The sequence below is a fragment of the Nicotiana tomentosiformis genome, chromosome 11 (assembly GCF_000390325.3).
Source record: "Nicotiana tomentosiformis chromosome 11, ASM39032v3, whole genome shotgun sequence".
Taxonomy (NCBI): Eukaryota; Viridiplantae; Streptophyta; class Magnoliopsida; order Solanales; family Solanaceae; genus Nicotiana; species Nicotiana tomentosiformis.
In genome coordinates this window covers 114891269-114906994 of record NC_090822.1, presented here as the reverse complement: position 1 = coordinate 114906994, position 15726 = coordinate 114891269, and positions in this window count along the sequence as shown.

Below are 15726 nucleotides of genomic sequence, written 5' to 3'. Positions count from 1 at the left end.
CTTGTGTACTTTTGAAAATAGAAGGAATTATATGAAATGAAATCCTTTTATTTTTATCTTGTTTCTTGTTTGAACGATGAACTAGATTTGTCATTTGAAAGTTAAACAAGTACTTCAAATGTTAGTGTCGTAATGAATAGGAGACATCCTCTTCAAGATCACTGTAAACATAAGAGGGCCTTCTCTTATAAAAACCCTCACATTAAGGGGTTGGTTCTGGAAGAATCTATGCCCGGAATCAAAAATGTCATCGGAAAAAAATACACCCAAAGCCGCATATGAAAAGGATGCAAAAAGTAAACTTGCGCAAATACTTATCAAAGCCCTCACGGAAAAGGGTTGATGCCCGGAGCCAAAAATGCTTTCGGGGAGAATACAGACAAAATTTTCACATAGTAAGACGCAAAAAAGTCTGCGCAAAATTCTTAAAGAGAATTCAAAGATTAAAGGATTACATATTCTAATGATGAGAAGGCTTAGACAATACTTGAGAAAAAGATGTTTGTATTTACAAAAACATGAAAAAATGGCATAAATATAAGAACTGGAAAAGAAAAGAAAAGTTAAATTGCATTGTCTCCGGAACCATGAGGAAGAGAAGTGTCTGCGCCTCCGAAAGAAGTAGACGGACCCACCAATGGCTCAACATTTTCATCAGTTTGGCCTTCGGCATCATCATCTTCCGATTCTTCTTCAGTTCCCGAAAACTCGGAACCAGAACTATAAGGGCCAAGTACATTAGACCTCGACGGGAGTCCACTTTTAGCAGCTAACTCAAGCTCGCGCGCCTTAGCAATTTCGGCATCAAAATCAATGACACCAGCTTTGGCCTCTTCCAAGGTTTTTCTCCTCATGTTGTACATGGCATAAGTTTTTTCAACAATGAGGGAAGCCACTCGGCGCTTGAGTTCTTCTTTGAGTTGGGTTGTCTCGGCAGAAAGGTTTTCCCAGGTGGACCTAGCATATTTGAGGCTGACATCAAGGTCGCAGATAATTGAACTAAAGAGCCTATTATGCTCGATAGTTTTCTTGTACTTCTCTTCTAGCTGGGCGTGTTTCGCCCTCACAGCAGCAAGCTCTTTAATTTTGGAGTTCAAGGCTGCCTATAGGTTAATCACTCTTTCAGCGGAGGCAACCTTATGATCGGTTGCAGAAAGAATGACGTTATGGACTTCAACCTATTTGGCCATGGCTTTGTCAAATCTAACCCTCAGCGGACCAATTTCTTGGCTAAGTGTTACCACTTCTTACTCACTTTGCCGCAAACGAGCTTCCAATACAACAGCCTTAGCAGCTTTGGCTTCCAGTTCTGAAAGGCGCGTGACATGTTGCTCTTGCTTTGCCAAAAGCTGATCCTGTGCGGTGGTAACCTCTTCCTTTTCACGAATCAACCTCTGAAGGCCCTCGGAAGCAAGAAAGTTGGCCTACAAAGTAAGAAGTGTAAAATTCAAGATATGTTTATACCCAAAAATAGAATAAGTAATAAAGTAATAAAGGAACGTACCGCTGAGGCGTTGTTCAACAAACACTCTTCCGAGAGTGCCTGAATCTTTTCTCAGTCTTTCTCTGAAGCCAAAGGCTTCAGATAATTAGCAAGCTCCACCGGCCAGGATAGCAAGTTGCATCCGATAGAGACCGAAAGAGTAATGTTCCTTCTCCTTTATGGATCTTCAGAATGGGCAGCATAATTTTGCCCCAAATTCCCATGAACTGGGGACTGTGGAAGAGGAACACCTTCTTTATAGTAAGGTGCGGCCGGTGGAGGTGATGTAGCTATTGCTAATAGAAGAGTGGATGAAGATGAAAGTAATGTAGTAGTTGCTGGTATTGGTAAAGATGGAGATGGAGATGAAGCTGATGGAGTTGAAGAGTGAGAAGCAGCTACATCAAATGCAGTGTCGGTTGTTGGATGCTCGCCAACGAAAGAAGGCAACAACCCGGTACTCAGCCTCATAGTACCGGGCACAGCAATTGGGGCTCGAAAGCAGGAGTTAACATTATCTACCAAATCAAACTCTCCCTAAAGCACCGAGGCATCGTCCTCGGTTAGTGTAATTCTCTCAACAGGTCGAGCATCCCGTTGGGATGATGAGGATCGTTGTCTTCTATGTATAGAAGCTCCCTCATCACTAGATTTTTTATCATCGTCAATCGTCACGGTGTTTATGACCAGCCCAGAAGGAGGGCCAATCACCGTCGCTACCGGAGATGACTCGAGGGCATCGGTCCTCGCTCTTTTATTCTTTTCCCCGGCTACAGAGGAGCGTCTTCTCTTTGGTTGTTTATCTTCCAGTCGGGGACTCCGTAAAGAAATATTTATTCTCGAAGCAGGCCCGGAGCCACCTATTCGAGAAAGCACCTCCTGAAGCAGCCTCACTGCATCAGCAGGATCAGCCAAGACATTCTCATCGGGAAAAGCAACAGAGCTCGCGGGTAGACCTAATTTCATAGACAGGTTAGAAGAGATCAATCAAGTTCTTTACATGAAAAATTGAAATAAGGTGAGTTTGAGTTACCATGATTCTTGGCCTTCCACCTGTATTTAGGGGCCAGTTCTTTCCACAAGCAAGTCTCGGGCGTCATAACGTCCAAGATCTTTTGTACCCGCTGGTCCAAACCTTCGATCATCGGTGGGATCCATCGAGTTGCTGAAACAAACGAAGGATGATGGATCAATACAGCTATAGAAAAATATTTAGTAAAAAGAAATACTAAACAAAGAGCTTACGAGTGCGGTTCCAAGCGGCCGGAAAGGATGAAGCTGTTGCCGGAATGATGTTGTTGGTGGCAACTGCAACGAACCATTCCATCCACCCACATCGTTGTCATCATCTATGCTAGACAACAAAGCATGGTGGCCACGCTTGCAAAGGTTTATCATTACCTTGCGGAAGATTTTGGGAGAATAAAGATTCATCATATGATTTAAGGTTAGCTCCTCTCCAGTTTCCTGGCACAAACGCCAAAGGCAAGCAACCGTCCTCCACACAGAAGGACTTACTTGTGCCAAGCACACTTGGTAGCGGAGGCAAAACTCCACAATCACGGAATCAAGCTCCCCGCTCAAAGAAAACGCACCCAAAGTAAAGGGATAGGTGTAAACATATGTAAAACCCTCCTTGGGAAGGGTGACTCGCTCCGACAGATCAGGAGCGATAATTTCTAAGTCATGGCAGTGACAGTCTTCCTTCACAGCAGGAATGCTCGAAGGACGTATGGAAGAAGGATACCTGCTAACGGCCCATGTACGAGAATTAGCAGTAGGGAATTTCTCTTCAAAGTCTTTTGTAGTAATATGACTTCTAGGGAAGATGGAGCCCACTGTTGGAGGAGCAAAATCCGCGACTTTGTTCTTGCTTTTTGAAGAACCGGTACATTTTAAAGAAGAGGCCATTAAAGGAAAGAAAGGGTTTGTCATTTGAAGAGAATTAGGAAAAAGATGAAAAACAATACGCAAGATTAGATGAAGGAAGTTGGAAAAGTTATGAAGTATAAGGGTAGAAGTTGATACATATAAGTAAAAGTTTTGGCGGCTAAATTCTTGGCCAGGATTGCCTCGATAATTGGCAAAAGATGTGCTGAATCATGGGAAGACGTGTGTTTGGGGCATTAAATGCGGAGAGACAAGCGTCTAATCAACCGTCAGAAGCCTTCAGAGGGAATTATAGTAATTTCCGCCAAAAGAGTATTTTTACCAACTTATTGGTAACACAAAGTTATGTCATCGGAAAGCAGGGGGACTATCTGTATTGGGTAAAATATGTTATGGCATGTGGCCATCCGAGAAAGGGACACGTGGAACCAAAGACGGGGGAGATGATTGAAGACTGAAGACGACTGTTTCGTTTGTCACCGGAAAGAATAATGCTCATAAAGATGTGACAAATGCTCTTCTCCCGGCAGTATTCAATAGAGAATATTCATGGCATTAAGAGCAGTTACCCGTTACAAGGGATTTGGCATTTATGGTCACTGTTATATTTTCATCAATGCTTCTCATAATTGACATTAAAGAAGGGCACGACCCTAGGACCTTCTTCATAGCTATAAATAATTAGCTCAGTTGTCATTGTAAGCACACGATTTTTCTGGCTAAACTTACACTATATTCTATACAAAACTTAATACAATCTTACTTTCCCGCTTTTTAATTTCATCATTGTTGTGCTCGGAAACTTTGTTCCTGGAACTGTCATCTCTGTTGTTTCATCTACATTTTAATGTTAAGTATTATACATTTCTTCAATTATTGCATTATTTCATGATCAAATTAGTTCACTTGTCTAGAAACCACGTATAAATTCAACTGTCCCATTTTACGGGTAAATAATAACCAAGCCAATACTCAACCCTCCAAAGCCAGAATTCTCAACAAACAGCAAATCTGACCAAAAAACTGATCTTCAATGCTGGTTCCAGTCACACAAAAAAAAGAAGCAAATAGGACACAATTTTCGACCTAATAATGGCTATCAGCAAGATTCTAAAGACCCTACTATCTTGGGTAAAGCATGTCCTATGTCTCACCTATGCAGCCAAAAAAAAAAAAGATCAAGCCGCAGTCACAGTCCAATGTCATCCAACAATGGACAAATCCTCGTCATTCCCATGATAATGAAAATGGAAGCACATGGTAGCTTTAACATCAACTGAGTCCTCAGGGGAATACTAAAAGCTCAGGCGCATGAGTCCTTAGGGGAATAAATTAAACTTCAACATCATTATGACATTGTAGCTATTAATTACAACTAAATACTATAAGCACCTTTTATTTCCTCAAGAGCCATAAATTACACATATGTAATGAGGGATGTAAGCATGGCGTAGCCAATTTTCAGATCGAACTCTCTACGTGTAATTATGTGCGCGCGCGCACGCACTAAGCTCGCCCCAATTATCACTAAGGAAAAATGGGTGACGGTACTCAACATCCACCAATTTAGATTGAATTTGCCTCCAGACAAATTTCTACGTAGTCATAACTCATACTGTAACTAACTTCTCTTCCCTCATGTTTCATCCTTTCTACCTAAATCACCGAAAATACTAAAATTTTGGAGTAGTACTTACCATAACAGGAAAAACCAAGTCAACAACATCTCAAAACTAGCTGAAAAGAGAAGAAAGTGTAGCAAATTAAAGTGATCGTCAAACAAACCAGGCAAAGATTTTCCCCTCTTTTTCAGGTAATGAGTGCAGGTCTAATCCATGTACTGATTTAAAATCCTGAACCTACTCTCAACTAGAAGGAAATGAATTATTCCTCAAAACTACAACTTAGTAAGATAAAGTTAAAACGATTCTTGGCCACTGACTGTGCTTCACTATTAATGAATGTTCCGTACTCTGCAGTATTCAGCTGAAAAAGAAAAAACAGAAATACAATCAGCATCATGATCTCTAATTTTCTATGTTTCTTTAAGAGCAAGAGCCTCCCTAAATATTTAAATACAAAAGCCCCAAAAGAGTACACCTACCATCAAGGAAAAGTTAATGCTGGAGGGGTGAGGGATATAAATAAGGGGAAGGATCAAATATACCCTGTACTTTTATATATTATTTATATTTAACCTCCGTTATACTATCGAGCTAAATTTATCATTACTGTTATATTATCGGGTCAAATTTACCTCTACAATCAGCAAACGTTTAAAAATACCCCTTAATTTATTAAGTAATCAAAAAACTCTCAAATCCCTTTTATTTAAATCACTTGTTGTTCTTCTTGGTCCACTATTTTTGAAATAATTGGCATTTACCTGCTTTCTGAATTAGAGAAAAAAATAAGAGAAAAAAATATTAAATAATACATCTGATTAAACAAAGTATAGTAAATTAAAAAATCTAAATTAGATAGCTTTTCTAAATTCTAAAAGTATTTACAACATCCCAATTTTAATGAATTCGTTGTACCAAATGTATGGAGACTTTGCAAGTATTAGTGATTGAAGTTGAAGTTTCTCGGAGACTTTATATTGTCTAATTCAACTTTTGTTTAATTAAACACCTATACATTTTGCACTCTTAAGTTAGTCGATCGAACTCTATACTAGCCGGGTAATGAGAAAATATATTTGAATATACATGTACATACATGATGATCAGTTGCATATAATACATAATAAATAGACCCACTAAATTCTACGGTGTGTATATGATTGAAAAATAAATAAAATTGTAAACCAATTTTATTTATTATAAAAAGAGAAATGGGTGCATTGGTAATAAAAAAAATTATGAATAATTTGTATAGTCTAGTAACTTTAGCATTCACATCAATAGTAATTTTTTAAATTAAAATAGTGGACCAAAAAGAACAACAAGTGATTTAAATAAAAGGAATTTGGAAGATTTTGAATTACTTAACAAATCAAGGAGTATTTTTAAAAGTTTGTTGATTGTAGGGGTAAATTTGGCCTGATAGTATAACGGTAGGGGTAAATTTGGCCCGATAGTATAACGAATGTTAAATGTAGACAATATATGAAAGTAGGGGATATATTTGGCCATTTTCCCTATAAATAATCTACTAGCTGAAGGTACCTATGGCTTTTCCCTGCTCTTCTCCGGTATATCTAAAGTGCAAATACTCGACATCTTGAATCAAAAAATTCGAGTGATATAAGTACGAAGGCGTTGGTCCATCGGTGCCTTAGGAGAAATCATTTGTGCCAGGGTAAAAAAAGAAATTGTCTTTGAAACTCGAAAGAGCATATTTGGTTTTAAGAGACTGTAATACTAGTATTTTATTATAAATGAAACCATTATGGCTATCACTTTTGCACTAATCATTTGGTTTCTCATGTTACTGAATGATGAGTTGAAGAGTAACTTATAATTACATATCATTAATGACTTTTCGACTGTAGATGTCACCAGAATCTGAATGTGGACTTTGTTTACTCAAAGGCTACTTACTATCAAGTTAGCCCCTAACAATAGGAGGACGGCCAGTTCATTCTTGTCGGACTGCAGTGGGTTTCCCACTGATGGAATCTACTCAATTCAGAAACATAATCTAATAAAGTAAGCTACTTAGCTATGCCCGTATTTTGTGTACTTTTTTCTAACTTATCGCAAGTCCCATGTTCTGGTGCATGAGTCGTTATTCTTAAGCTGAAACTACACATCAAAAAGCAGCATTATTCGATAACTCAAATAATTGAAACTTAGACGATCGAGAGTTCTTGTCTGTCATCATGTATAACTGAAAGGATTCAGACATAATTTTCTTTTTAATAATGTTGGTGTCTAGGCAAAGCTTGAGCGTACCTCAACTTCCGTGACTGTCTTGGCTTTTTGTCTTGACTCTTCCTTTCTGTTATCTTGGCGAAAAATGTGACAATGGTATCGCTTATTTTCAAAAATCCCCAAAAAAAAAAAAATCCTAAAATTTCCCTTTTCTTCACTTAATATCGAATCAAAGAATTAGTAGATTTGTTTCGCCCAAAATGGGAATGGGCTTCCTATCAATTCCTTTGAATAAGGCGCCTTGACCTTCCCTTGTTCTACCCTTCGAACTCGGAAATTGAAGAAGATCACTCTATGCAGCGACAACCGGGAGGAGGGGGGGCACGGAAGATTGGTCCGCTCCGAAAAGCTGAGTTTTTCGGTTCGCCAGCTGATTCAATAGCAGATGGTCTTGGAAAGAACCTTTCATTCGATGCTTCTGATTCAACTCCCAGGGTTCTACCACTGCAGGGCCCAGTTGCCATTTTCCCATTACTCAATTCGTCCAAGTCCCATGAAGCGCCAAAGAACCATGCATTCCTCCCGGGCTGGGCTCTCGCGTGTCCGGGATCCGATCAGATCTACCAGCGACCGGTTTACGGAACAAGGAGTTAAGCAAGGTAAACAACAGAATCTGACCAAAAAACAACTGATCATGAAAGCGGCTTCAGCCAAAAGAAAATGGAAAGAAAAAAAAAAGATGCAAAGAGAGCCTAGAATCGTAGGAAAAGCAGGTCCACTGTCACACCAATGCAGCAAGCCAGCAACACAAACAAATGATGAAGCGCAATCACAGTCTACAATGTCATGCAACAATAAACGTCTAATTAAATAGCTTTGAAATACTAGATTTAGCTTTAGCAATACTTTTGACATATAATAGCAAAAGCTCATTGCGCAGGAGTTCTCAGGAGAAGAAAAACTAAAACTTCAAAATCATTACAACAGTGAGGTCATAATTTTAATAGAGATCATTTATGCACCTTTGACATCCTCAAAGAGACAAAAACTAGGCACAAGCGTGGAGTGCATACAGTGCTTTTGGATTGATCCCTATAAATATACTTAAATAGCTTTGAAATAGATACATTTATTCAAGTCTGCTTTGATTGTCACAAAGGAATAATGAGCAATGGTAATCCGCACCCATCGATTTAGAATTCTAAATTTTGCCTCGGGGCACGTATGGAGTTGTGACAAATTTGGACATAACCATGACTGACTTCTCTTTCCCTAATAATGTTTCATCACATGCCTAATTAATGACACAAAATTACTAACTTTGGAGCACTTATCCGTAGCAGGACAAAAGGAAATCATCTACAAGCTGTGAAACCAGTAGAACGGAGAAGAAATTGCAAATTAAAAGAGGGTTGAAGTGAAATGTATTAAATGTAATGGAGAATTCAAATGTGTATAAGAACCTTCTGTAAAAATAATACTCCGTAGTACTTAATGCTTAGAAGTGGCAATATGCCAAGTGGTCAATAACTTGGTGATATATGGCTGATCAAGGAGAAAACAAAAAATGGCTGATCAACGTGCATTTGACGTTAATTTACATGACTGAATTTTAATCACTTAATTTGCAGCAACCGATCGATTTGCACTCATGAACTATGGCATGCTGCTATAGCCCCAAAAGTCAATACCGCATCCGTGAATTTTGGCATACTCTGCTCATTTTTCCCACCTCATAATCGTGATATAAGTTTGCCGTCGGCGAAACGTTTCCATCTATAACCATCTTTTACTTTCCCTCGATAACCATCTACTTTTTCATATAATGTTATAAGGCAGAATAGCCTAAATGGCTCTTATACTTGAGCCACTTTGTCATGTCGGTCCCCTAACTTAACAATTTGTCAATTGAACACTTACATTCCTTCAAACCGTGTATAATAAATGTTTATGACATGAGGTTGATCCTATGTGTCATATTTGGTTTTAGCGCGTGATTCACACGCTTGTAAGGGCGTGAGGGCAGTTGAAAAAGCCCTAACGGTAATAATGTGGCCTATTTAACAGTCATCTTCTTCTTTCTACCTTATTCTCCATCGTTGAACATTATAGAAGCTGATTTCTATCCAAATTTGATGCCTTCTTCTTTCTCGTGTTAGCTTCAACAGTGAAAATATAATTTTTTTTTGCTGGGATTCTTCATTGCCCATCAATTTGTGCCATCTCCTTTTCTTTTGAAAGTTGATTTTTTTCTTCTTCTCCGGCAAGAAATAAGCTATTGCCGCGTCTTCTCCTTCAGCAATGAAGAAGGAACCTTTGTGTTATTGTGGACTTGCTGCAGATCTTAAAATATCACGAACACCCACCAATCCTGGAAGAAGGTTCCTAGGTTGCCGAAAATATGAGATTGGTGAAGGTTGTGGCTTTTTTCGATGGGTTGATCCTGCGATTGAGGAAGAACACTACAAGACTTTTCTTGTGGGTCTTATTAAGAAGAGTGATTGATGCCATTGTCAGAGAAGACAAGGAAGGTCGAAGTTCAGAGTTGCTGCTATTATAATTGTGGTTGTAGTTATTCTAATATTAGCTCTTATGTTATGTGTTTAAGATTGATAGCGTACTATCTTATTTTCTGGGTTTAGGCTACATATTTTGTGTTGATGTAAAATTTTATTCATGGAATATATTGACAAAGGTTCCATTACAACAACAAGTACATGAACTACTAATGCCATGGTCTGTTATAGGCAGTTAATAAAATATTCAAAATAAGGAAGTTGCTTTACAAAATATTATCTACGATAGGCAGTCAACAAAAACATACATAATAAAGTAGCTTTATAAAATATTGTCTACCATAGACAATTAACAAAAATATCCATCATTAAGTCTTCAAAATATCAGTTGATCACTTCAATTAATGTGTTTTGTGGCTTGGTTGCTTGGTGTGGATTGTATTTTTGGTGTGGCTTGAGTGGTTGTAGCAGAGTTTGCCCTTCTGTAACTCTGTTCTTGCAGCTGCCTTTGTGTAACTGCAGCTCGACCCTTCCACTTTAGTTGAGGGGGTTTGAACCTAAGTTCAATGTTGGTAGGAGCAAAACTTATGAGTGTAGAAGGATTGTGTACTACTCTGTCAATAGTTCCAGACTGCACAAAGATAAAAGTTTGTGAGTGAGGGATTATATAGTAAACCATATATGTTGATTGTGTAATTAAGTGAAAATATTTACCCTCTATATCACAGTGTCACTTGAATCAAATAGCACACCATATCATGCTGCCTTTGGTCTCTTAGACCTTGCATTTGCACCACCTCTTCTAGGCTCATTGGTCTTCCTTTTTGGACCTCCAGCAACATTAGTTGATTGTTGTGTGTTTAGATTAGTGATTGGTTGAGTGAAGGTGCCACTTTCCATAGTTGAAGTTGCTACTGCTGATGCACTTTCACTAGTTCCAGCCCTTCCACATGCTGTTGTTGATGAAACATTTTCAGTAATTTCACCTCCAACTAAACTAGTTCCAGCCCTTCCCCCTTGGTTTCTCTGCATACACAAAACAAAACAAACATTAGTAATTGAATTCATCTGATAATGAGCACAAAGAATGTTAATACTTACTGCTAATGGACATCCTTTCTTGTTATGTCCAAGAGTCTTGCACAAAAGACATCTCATTTGTCTCCCTATCCTTGTACCCTTCGCAAACTTCTTCTTTGGTTCATCAGAAGCTTTTCTCCTTTTTTTTCTTTGGCCTCCCTGGTATCACACCTCCTTTTTCCCGAGGGATAGGGGAGTTTTTCGAATTAAATTGACATTATTCGAAATAGAATTATTTATTTAATTTCAGAGTTGCCACTTGGAATATTTATGGTGTCCCAAGTCACCGGTTTATTTTAAATCCCAAATCGAGGAAATTTGACTCGATTTAAAGTTTGCGAAAATCAGAAGACCGGGTAAGGAATTATGTTAACCCAGGAGAAGGTGTTAGGCATTTTCGGATTTCGTGGTTTTAGCACTACATTTATTTTTTACCTCTTTTAATTATTGAATTATGGATTTATCTTTGAAACATATCACATATGCGTGAATTCGTTTTATTTGGGGCGCTAAAATTATGTCACGCGTACGTGTACACAATTAATCGCGCTTTATTAATTATTAAAGATTGTTTCGCCCAAAGTTGCGCGGACGCATACCTTAGTTTTAATTTTGGAAATCTAATTATGTCACGCGAACGTATACATAATCATGATGATTTGATTAATTAGGAGCGCGCTTAAAGCACTCTAACGTATTCATGGATTATTTTTCCTACTTTGAGATTATTGTGAGGCCATGACTTATGGATATTATTGTAGAAAGAGGGTAGTGTTTAGTTTACATGAAAAGGCCAATGATACATCTAAGTTATGAGAAATGTTCATTAAATAAAGATAAATCTGCTTAAAGAAAATGAAATAGGCCAAAATCGTACTCCTACAACCTAAACATATAGACATGACAAAAATAATTTAAAACTTTTCTCTAATGCTTTAATGAATTTATCCAAATATCCCTTCATGGTCTACCTTGCAGACTATTTAAAACTTAAATCTTCAATATATGAAAGAAAAAAGAAAATTAACTTCATACTTCATCCTCAGATTTCATCAAACCAATTCAAGAAGAAGAAGACTCATCAAATTAAAAAAAGTGAATCTAAACAATGAGACATCGTCAAGGCAAGCACACAAATCTAACTTGAAACTAATAACCGATAACTAAGGTTAATCTAAAAGGAGCAACAATCAATTTCAAATAAAGATGATAACACAGAGGAAGCAATTTCATGCATTTGTTCATAAATGAAGCAGAACTTTCATCCAAAGATTATGCCAAGACATAAAATTCATGTATCAACTTAAAGAAGTAAAAGATAAGATAAGGATTGGACCTTTAAACTTTTTTCATATATTATCAACATGAATTTCCAAGCTATTACACAAAAGAAGATGATCACGAACTTGGTGACTAACTGGAGACTTTAATTCGGCAACTCGAACGGAAAATTCTCTGGCGACCTCAACCTGAACCTAGTGACAGCGAACTCGAACTCGTCTCTCGAACCCTTTTTTATTCAACTAAGGGAACCCATTTTTGCTGCTTTTTGGGTGAAACTCGGCAGCTATGTTTTTGGGTGTTTAATGCTTGAAACTGGAGGTGTTAAGGTGGCATTTGATTCCTCACTTTTGGGTGTTTAATGGCTAAAATTGGAGGCGGGTGTTAATAGAGGTTTTGTGCGTTTTTGGCTTGGGGAAGGAGGAGGTAAAAATCGAGAACAAAAGCTAGGGGAAATTGAGAGGGGTCGCCGGTGATGAAGAAAGGGTGGGGTAGCTGGCAGCTTTTTTGTGTGAGATTAATGGAGTGTTTTTTTTTTGGGTGAGTTTGGTTGATTGTTGAGGAGAAGAAGATGAGCAGTCGTTGCTTCTCTTGTCTCCACAAAATGAGAGAATCTCATCCCCTAAAAATTAGGGTCCTTTTCCCTTTTGAAGATTGGATAGGTATATTGGGCTAATAGATTTTGGGCTTAGGAGACAAATTCGAAATTGGGCCAAAATTTTGGACTCTTCAATTCTAAAAATTCATAAATTAACCAACTAAAACTCCTTCCCTTTAAATAAATTAAAATTAATTCCAACTAATTAAAGTAAAACTATATCATAATATGAAACTATTTTTTTGTATTTTCGATTTTATGTTTAAAATTAAAATTGAAGATAAAAATATACTAAAATTTCGTAAAATCAAATAGATACTAAAAATACTGCGAATACTAAAAATAACTCTTAAAACCCATGTGGGTCAAAAATTACGTGCTTACAGTTGTCCCTCTTTGCTTGGAAACACAAAGTATTTTTTAGCAAAGAATTAAGTAAGCAACGTAATTGACTCTGACCCGATACTTATTCAAAAGAAGGTAAAGATGGATAAAAAGATTTTGACCGAGCCCTGATATCTGAGCTGTCTACATATCCTTAGCTATAAAGGAATCATGGTACGTGTAGTTCATAAGTAAATGATGGAATGATGAGTTGAGGAGTCAAGTGAGGTTCCGTCGAGGTTCTGATCCGCGGTTCCTGCCATTACATTATAGACTGAAAGCAAAAATTACAGGAAAATAAAAAAAAAATACAAGATTCTATCTACTTCTTATCTTGAATCTTCCTTGAATCTCCACTTGATCCTCAATACGAAACTAAAAATTCACTCCATTCTTCATGTGGGCATTGTGCTATCATGAATTTGAAGAAAACTGGAAGTTGACCCTGTTCTTCAGGCGGGCATCCTGCTGCTTGCACTTGAAATAAACTTGAACTTGGACTAGACTTGAGCCTGCAAACCTTGTTCTTCAGGCGGCTCATGCTACTTCTGATTGGAATTGAAAATATAGAGGTTAACCCTATTCTTCATGAGGGATCCTGCTGCCTCTGACTTGAACTTGAAAACTAAAAGCTGACCATGTTCTTCAAGCGGGCTCCTGATGCTTCTCTAACTTGAACTTGAAAACTAAAAGTTGACCCTGTTCTTCAGGCGGGATCCTCCTGCTTGATCTTGAAAGAAACTTAAAGTTGACTCTGTTCTTCAGGCAGGCTCCTGGTACTTCTCTAATTTGAACTTAAATCGATTTCTGAAATATTTTCCCTCGTTCTCCAGGTGGGTGCTTGCAATCAAAACAAACAAAACGAACAAAATTTTCTGCCCCAGTTTGCACTAGAAAGATTTGTGAGTTATTAGCAAAACTATAAATCACCAGTGTTATTAATGAAGGATGCAATGATGAGAGTGAAATTAAAGACTCGGCTAGGATGTGCGTCTCCTGTGAGTAAAACCAAGAAAATTTTGACTAACAAATGCGTCTGCTAAAAAAAAACCTAAATGACCCAAACTAGGAAGTGCGTCTCCTAGGGATGAACTCAAACGACCAAAACTAGGAAGTGTGTCTCCTAAAAGTATAATCTGAAAGACCCAGACTAGGAAGTGTGTCTCCTAGGGATAAAACTTGAATGACTCAAACTAGGAAGTGCGTCTCATAGGGATGAATTTAAACGATCAAAACTAGGAAGTGCATCTCCTAAAAGTATAATCAGAAAGACCCAGACTAGGAAGTGTGTTTCCTAGGGGTGAAATTTGAATGACTCAAACTAGGAAGTGCGTCTCCTAGGGATGAACTTAAACAACCAAAACTAGGAAGTGCGTCTCCTAGGTATGAACTCAAATGACCCAAACTAGGAAGTGCGTCTCCTAGGGATGAAACCTCAAGTTAGGAAGTGTGTCTCCCAAAAGTATAACGTGAAAGACCCAGACTAGGAAGTGAGTCTCCTAGGGGTGAAACTCAAATGACCCAAACTAGGAAGTGTGTCTCCTAGGGGTGAAACCTCAATTTAGGAAGTGTGTCTCCCAAAAGTATAACCTGAAAGACCCAGACTATGAAGTGCGTCTCTTAGGGGTGAAACTTGAATGACTCAAACTAGGAAGTGTGTCTCCTAGGGATGAACTTAAACGACCAAAACTAGGAAGTGTGTCTCCTATGGGTGAAACCTCAATTTAGGAAGTGTGTCTCCCAAAAGTATAACCTGAAAGACCCAGACTAGGAAGTGCGTCTCCTAGGGGTGAAACTTGAATGACTCCAACTAGGAAGTGTGTCTCCTAGGGATGAACTTAAACGACCAAATCTAGGAAGTGTGCCTCCTAAAAGTATAATTGGAAAGACCCAGACTAGGAAGTGTGCCTCCTAAAAGTAAAACTTGAATGACCCCAAACTAGGAAGTGCGTCTCCTAGGGTGAAACCTTTAACACAAAATTAGGAAGTGCATCTCCTAAAAAGTATGGCCTGAAAGATTTAAACTAGGAAGTGTATCTCCTAGATGTGGGATTGGGCTTGAGGAAAACTATAAACTAAGTTTGACTAAAATAAAACTGACCCTATTCTCTAGGAGGGACCCCTGAACTCAAGGAAACTAACGATTACCAATCTAACGAAATTAAAAGCTGACCCTATTCTCCAGGCGGGATCCCTGAACTTTAAGAAAACTAAAGATTACTAAAACTGACCCTATTCTACAGGCGGGACCCCTGAATTTAAGGAGCGCTAAAGATTAATAATGTCGCCCAAACTCACACCACAAATATAGGTAGTGAGGCGGTCGAAGCAATAATAAAACCCAACGCAAGTCGGGGTCGAATCCTCAGGGAGTTAGAATTGGGATTAGGTATATATTTAGTGTAATTATACAATATGCCTTATATTACACTTCCACATTCTTGTTTGTTGTTTCTACTTCTACTTTAAACTATTGATTGCAACTATAAAACTAGAAGACAATATTTTTGGTATTGGTTGTTTTTCAAATGATAAAAGATCTAGGGTCGTGACTTTCACCTAGGTGATTACCTAATGGGTTAAAAACTCTAGGACAATCCTGATTAGTCGGGGTTGTAATATATCAATTACCCACTCTATACCTCTCGGTATTTTGAGTGATTTTGCCCAATTTGA